Raw genomic sequence first — 7,226 nt, 5'->3', positions numbered from 1 at the left:
TTGTCCGAGACCACTTGCATGGTTAGCAAGCGTTGTGATACAATGGCCCTACCGGGCAAACACTTTGGGTTCGCAAGGACTTGGAGTGCCGGGACGGGTTGGCGGATCCAACACTCTGGGTACCTCCGGGTACTTGGGGTTGGTTGAGGACTTGGTGAACAAACACTTGATATACACTCTTCGGATGTACTTCGGGTATCGCCTGTTGTCCGAGACCACTTGCATGGTTAGCAAGCGTTGTGGTCTAATGGCCCTACCGGGCAAACACTTTGGGTTCGCGAGGACTTAGAGTGCTGGTAGTGGTTGGCGGACCCAACACTCTGGGTACCTCCGGGTACTTGGGGTTGGTTGAGGACTTGGTGAGCAAACACTTGATATACACTCTTCGGATGTACTTCGGGTATCGCCTGTTGTCCGAGACCACTTGCATGGTTAGCAAGCGTTGTGGTCTAATGGCCCTACCGGGCAAACACTTTGGGTTCGCGAGGACTTAGAGTGCTGGTAGTGGTTGGTGGACCCAACACTCTGGGTACCTCCGGGTACTTGGGGTTGGTTGAGAACTTGGTGAAGATACCCCTGTCACCTTGTTCGAGGCCACTTGCATGGTCGCAAGCGTTGTGATACAATGGCCCTACCGGGCAAACACTTTGGGTTCGCAAGGACTTGGAGTGCTGGTAGTGGTTGGCGGGTCCAACACTCTGGGTACCTCCGGGTACTTGGGGTTGGTTGAGGACTTGGTGAACAAACACTTGATATACACTCTTCGGATGTACTTCGGGTATCGCCTGTTGTCCGAGACCACTTGCATGGTCAACGGTTGAGGTGGTGATGGCGGGTCGGTGCTGTAGGGTGCCGGCCTGTTGGCTGCCTTGGCCGGGTTGGTTGGTTAACACTTGATTGAGCTTGCACCCGAGGGTAATGGCACTTGAAGGTGGGTACCGGCCGGCTGACCTGGTGTGATGGTTGGTTGGTGAACACTTGGCGGTACTTGCACTTGGCTGTGCTTGGACTTGAAGGTGGGATCCGGCTGGCCTAGGCCATTGGTGGTTGGTTGGTGGGTTAGCCCTTAGCTGGGCTGGCTGGCTGGCTGGCCATCGGTGGTGTGGTGTGGTGTGGTGTGTGGAGTCGAGCATCGCGCGCCGTTGCCTTCTTCGGAGTGTTGTAGGTACGCAAGTGCTTGCAGTGCAAAGAGGTTGGTGATGGAGTGACATTGCCTTCACCATGGAGTTGCGGGTACTTAGGTACTTGCAAGGAGATGGTGGTATGGTGGTGTTGCGTGTGTGGTGTTCGATTAGAAAGATATAATTTCTAAGTCCGGATTAGTGCTGTCAGTGGGGCCCCCGCTAACAGGTCCTGCACGGCCACCGTGGGGCTTGACTTGGCGCTATTCCGGACTTGGGGCGATCACGATGTCCCCGTGCGGGACTTAGAAGATGGAAGAACACAAGTACCCTTATCCCATGACTTGTGAGCGATTGGCATACGTTACCACATGAAGAGAAAAATTGGCTAAGTCCCGGATCCATATTATATGAACAGAATAATCGGCTAAGTCCCGGATCCATATTATATGAAGAGAAAAATTGGCTAAGTCTCGGATCCATATTATATGAAGAGAAATATCGGCTAAGTCCAGGATCCATATATAATAACCTAATAATCGGCTAAGTCCCGGATCCATATTATATGAAGAGAAAAATCGGCTAAGTCCAGGATCCATATATAATAACCTAATAATCGGCTAAGTCCAGGATCCATATATAATAACCTAATAACAGGCTAAGTCCAGGATCCATATTATATGAAGAGAAAAATCGGCTAAGTCCGAGATTGGGTCTGTCAGACATACACTTTCAAGATACCACACAAGCAAGCAAGATGGCCTAGTGATGGAACCATATAATATGAAGAGAAAAATCGGCTAAGTCCGAGATTGGGTCTGTCGGAAATACACTATCAAGTTACCACACAAGCAAGCAAGATGGCCTAATGATGGATCCATATGATATGAAGAGAAAAATCGGCTAAGTCCAGGATCCATATAATATGAAGAGAAAAATCGGCTAAGTCCCAGATTGGGTCTGTCAGAAATACACTTCCAAGTTACCACACAAGCAAGCAAGATGGCCTAGTGATGGATCCATATGATATGAAGAGAAAAATCGGCTAAGTCCAGGATCCATATAATATGAAGAGAAAAATCGGCTAAGTCCCAGATTGGGTCTGTCAGAAATACACTTCCAAGTTACCACACAAGCAAGCAAGATGGCCTAGTGATGGATCCATATGATATGAAGAGAAAAATCGGCTAAGTCCAGGATCCATATAATATGAAGAGAAAAATCGGCTAAGTCCCAGATTGGGTCTGTCAGAAATACACTTCCAAGTTACCACACAAGCAAGCAAGATGGCCTAGTGATGGATCCATATGATATGAAGAGAAAAATCGGCTAAGTCCAGGATCCATATAATATGAAGAGAAAAATCGGCTAAGTCCCAGATTGGGTCTGTCAGAAATACACTTCCAAGTTACCACACAAGCAAGCAAGATGGCCTAGTGATGGATCCATATGATATGAAGAGAAAAATCGGCTAAGTCCCAGATTGGGTCTGTCAGACATACACTATCAAGTTACCACACAAGCAAGCAAGATGGCCTAATGATGGATCCATATGATATGAAGAGAAAAATCGGCTAAGTCCAGGATCCATATAATATGAAGAGAAAAATCGGCTAAGTCCCAGATTGGGTCTGTCAGAAATACACTTCCAAGTTACCACACAAGCAAGCAAGATGGCCTAGTGATGGATCCATATGATATGAAGAGAAAAATCGGCTAAGTCCAGGATCCATATAATATGAAGAGAAAAATCGGCTAAGTCCCAGATTGGGTCTGTCAGAAATACACTTCCAAGTTACCACACAAGCAAGCAAGATGGCCTAGTGATGGATCCATATGATATGAAGAGAAAAATCGGCTAAGTCCCAGATTGGGTCTGTCAGACATACACTATCAAGTTACCACACAAGCAAGCAAGATGGCCTAGTGATGGATCCATATGATATGAAGAGAAAAATCGGCTAAGTCCCAGATTGGGTCTGTCAGAAATACACTTCCAAGTTACCACATGAGCAAGCAAGATGGCCTAGTGATGGATCCATATAATATGCAGAGAAAAATCGGCTAAGTCCCAGATTGGGTCTGTCAGAAATACACTTCCAAGTTACCACATGAGCAAGCAAGTTACCACATGAAGAGAAAGCCGGCAAAGTCTGGGAATGTTACCACATGAACTGGAAAATGGGCAAAAACCTACCTTCACAGGGAACGTGAATAAGTAAGGCTGTAGACATCGGATCGACAAGCCAAAGACTGATATGGAAAGGAAATGAGTAGTACTAGCTTTCCTGAGAGTTGCAGAGCTTAGACTGCATATGAACGAAAGTTATTAAGCGTCAAAGTCAGAGAAGTTACCCAAAGGAACACAAGTTCCAACTTAGAGCATGTATACCGCCTAGACGGTAAGAGGTACGGCCAGGCTGAGGAATAAGGAAATGTTGGCCAACATGTTCCCTAACTATCCCCCGAAGACCGCAAAGCAATCCAACATCAACCAAGAAAGTTATAGCCCGATCAAGGAAACACCTACTTTGCACCGATATTGCACCAAATACATGTACCAAGCACCTTCGGTTGCATACCTGCAGGGGTTTACCATAGTAGGCCATGGAAGACCGATATACCGAACATAATCACTTTCTATCTCCTCGGGTGTTTGAGATAGCGCTTTGCGGTACAAGAACGAAAGTTAGACTTTATCTTGGTGCATCTTTTTGCCCAAGATCACAAGACCCTATCTACCAAGGCAAGAAAGTTGTGTGGGGACAAAATGTCCAAAAGTGCCCAAAGTGGCACACTTGAACCATATATTCGAGAAAAACACAAGTGTGGGCCCGAGCTAGCAAGTTGAAATGTTCTGACCGTCAGTAGCCCTAGTTGAGGTGCACTTATCATTATATGAGGCCAACGTGCCAGCTAGTCTCTAAAGGGGCGATATGGGTGTTCCAAGGTTTGTACCCAATTGAGGAAAAAACAGGGTAAGGTACGGTGTACCGCGAATAACTCGGGCTATAGATGTCCGATCGATGAGTTTGGCATATGTATGGAAAGGTCTCGACGAGACCTAACTACCCTGAAAGTATGAAGGCAAAGACTTGAATGACCGGGAAGTTATTAAGTGCACAAGTGGTAAAGTTGCACCAAAGTCCATGTTACCCGAAGTGGTACATGAACACCCAATATTCGACCAAAACACAAGTTTAGAGACGAGCTAGCGAGCTACATTGTTCAGACCGTCAGTAGCCCGCATCAAGACACGCATTTCATTATATTGAGCCTAGCCGCTAGCTCGACTCGAAGTCGGTCATATGGTTGGTTGATGGTTTGGACCGACCACGTGGTGTACCAAGGTGATGTACCTTTCATGAATTAAAACTCTGGCTGTATGGCACTGAGCGACAAGCTAAGGTGTGATTTGGAATAGTCTTGAGTGGGACTATTTAGGAAAAATGCGAACAAAAAATCACAAAGTCCTTGGGCGAAGCTATTAGCGAAACATAGAGCAAATTGGTACCAAAAACTATGGAAATGGGACTTGAGTCAAAAATAACCGCAAGTTGGAGAAGAGATAGCAAGCTTGCGTAGAACAATTTTATTTGGTGCATGGTATCACCAACAAAAAAGTATATGGGGCCAAGGTGCTGGCTGGCCTCCAAAGTGGAGATATGGGCGATCCAAAGTTTGTACCCAAGTACGAACAAGTATGGAAAAAACAGGGTAAGGTACCAAGTACCATTAATAACTTCGGCTGTAGATGGCCGAGCGAGGCAAACGGCTCACCGTTGGAAAGGTCTTGGGGAGACCTATCTACCCTGAAAGTTTCATGAGGCTGAGTTGAAAGACCACGGAGATATTAGGTGATGATGGTCGTATTCGGGGACCAAGTCGCAGGAAATGGCACTTGACCAAAATCCCCCTTGGAAGGTGAATACCGGCTTACCGGTAAGAGATAGCGACTTGGCGTAGAATATTCATAAGTTGGGCGTGTAGAGACGCAACTTTTATTATATGGGGCCAACCCGGTCAGGGTGCTCCAAGTCGGTCGTTTCGTCGGTTTATGGTTTGGGCCGACCACGTGGTGTACCAAGTTGAGGTACCTTTCATGAATTATAACTCGGACAGTTTGCCACCGAGCGACAAGCTGCGGTGTGTTTTGGAATGGTCTTGAGTAGGACTATCAAGGAAAAATACAAGTAGAAAATCAGCTTGTCCATGGCCGAAACTATTAGTGAAACATATAGCAAAATGGGTCCGAAAACGAATGAAATGGGACTTGGACCAAGAATAACGGCAAGTTGGAGAAGAGATAGCAAGTTGGCGTAGAACAATTATAAACTGTGCATGGTATGACCAACAAAAAAGTATATAGGGCCAAGGCGGTAGCTGGCCTCCAAAGTGTAGATATGGGTGATTCATGGTTTGCACCCAAGTATGGCAAAAACTGGTAGAGGTACCTTTCATGAATTACTGCTCAGGCTGTATGGCACTTAGCGGGACGCTTGGCTCTGGTATGGAATAGTCTTGAGTGGGACTATCAAGGAAAAATACGAACAAAAAATCAGCATGTCCACGGACGACGGTATTAGCGAATCTTAGAGCAAAATTGCGACCAAGTCGCTGGAAATGGCCCTTGAACCAAGTATACCGTCCAGGCGGTACGAGATAGCGAGTTGACGTGGAACATTTATAAGTTTGCCTCTACGAGACGAAAGTTTAGTTATATGGGGCCAACCCGCTCAGGGTTGTCCAAGTCGGTCATATGGCTGATCGAAATTTTCGACCAAGTACTGAGAAAACAGGGTAAGGTACCGTGGACCTCGAATAACTTTGGCTGTAGATGTCCGAGCGAGGCAAACGGCATAGCGTTGGAAAGGTCTTGAGGTGTTCTAGGCACCCTGAAAGTTTGAAAAGGCTATCTGGAAAACTCGTGGAGATATTAGAGAAACATTGGGCCCAAAAGATACCAAGTCGCAGGAAATGGGCCCTCCAAGAACACCCTAAAATCCCAATTACGGCTAAGTTGCAGGCCAGCTAGCGAAGTGAAATGTTCTAGGCATAACTAGAACACGTTAATGCGCAACTTTTTGAATCAGAACTTTTTTCGATATCTGGCCCCCAAAGGGGGGATATGGGCGATCAAAGGATTTTTCCAAGTTTCGGTACTTTTTACGGTATCGCTCATAGCTCCGGCTGTATGCAAGCAAATGACAATCTAAGACATGATTTGGAAAGGTATTGAGCAGTACTAACTTACGTTAGAACACAGCGAAGCGCTATCGGTTCATGGCAAGGCCGATATAAGCAGTCAAAGATGAAAAATGTTGACAAAATGAACAAAAATTACCTTGGTACGCGAATAGCGGCCAGGGATGAAGAGGTACGAAGGTGGTGTAGAAGAATTATAATTAGGACTTGGTACGCTCTAAAAGTTTGCCGAAGACCGCAAAGCGCTCAGACCCATAGAAAGTGGCCATTTGGGCCGAACAGTGCGTGCAAAGAGGTGAAAATGCAAAAATTGCACTTTGTGGGGCGATTTGCGGGGGGAAGGAGGGGTCGGAGGGCAAAATGTCTCTTGACCAAAAAGTCTTATCTCGTCGAGATCTACAACATTGCCGAAGACCGCAAAGCGCTAGCTCGCAATCGAAAAATCGAGAATTTGAAAATTTTCTAAGTCTTGGGCTCCCTAAGGAAAAGTTTCAAAAATCACGTTTGTCCCCAATTTTGAAGGGGAAGGAGTCGGTTCCGGGGCATGGTGTCTTCGGCAAAAAGTCTTATCTTTTTGCGTACTTTCGACTAGTTCAATAAAAATTTTTGACCCAAAATTTGTTCGGCGGACCCCTAGGTCGAAAAACCCGAAAAAAGTCGAAAAAAGTCGAAAATGTCGAAAAATGAGAAAACCTCATATTCGGACTCTACACGAGCCCCAGATATTGAAAAGTGAAATCCGCGGTCGATTTGGAACAAAAAATTGACCTAGGCAAAGTTGTATGGAGGTAGGGACCCCTGAGAAAAAAGTTTGGTCCCGAGGCTCCTTGGACCACCAAGTCCCTAGGTCGGACCAAAATCGGAAAAAATCCGACCAAAGTCGAAAGTGTCGAAAATTTT

Source organism: Anopheles ziemanni, assembly GCF_943734765.1.
Source record: "Anopheles ziemanni chromosome X unlocalized genomic scaffold, idAnoZiCoDA_A2_x.2 X_unloc_6, whole genome shotgun sequence".
NCBI lineage: Eukaryota > Metazoa > Arthropoda > Insecta > Diptera > Culicidae > Anopheles > Anopheles ziemanni.
This window is presented reverse-complemented; position numbering follows the sequence as displayed.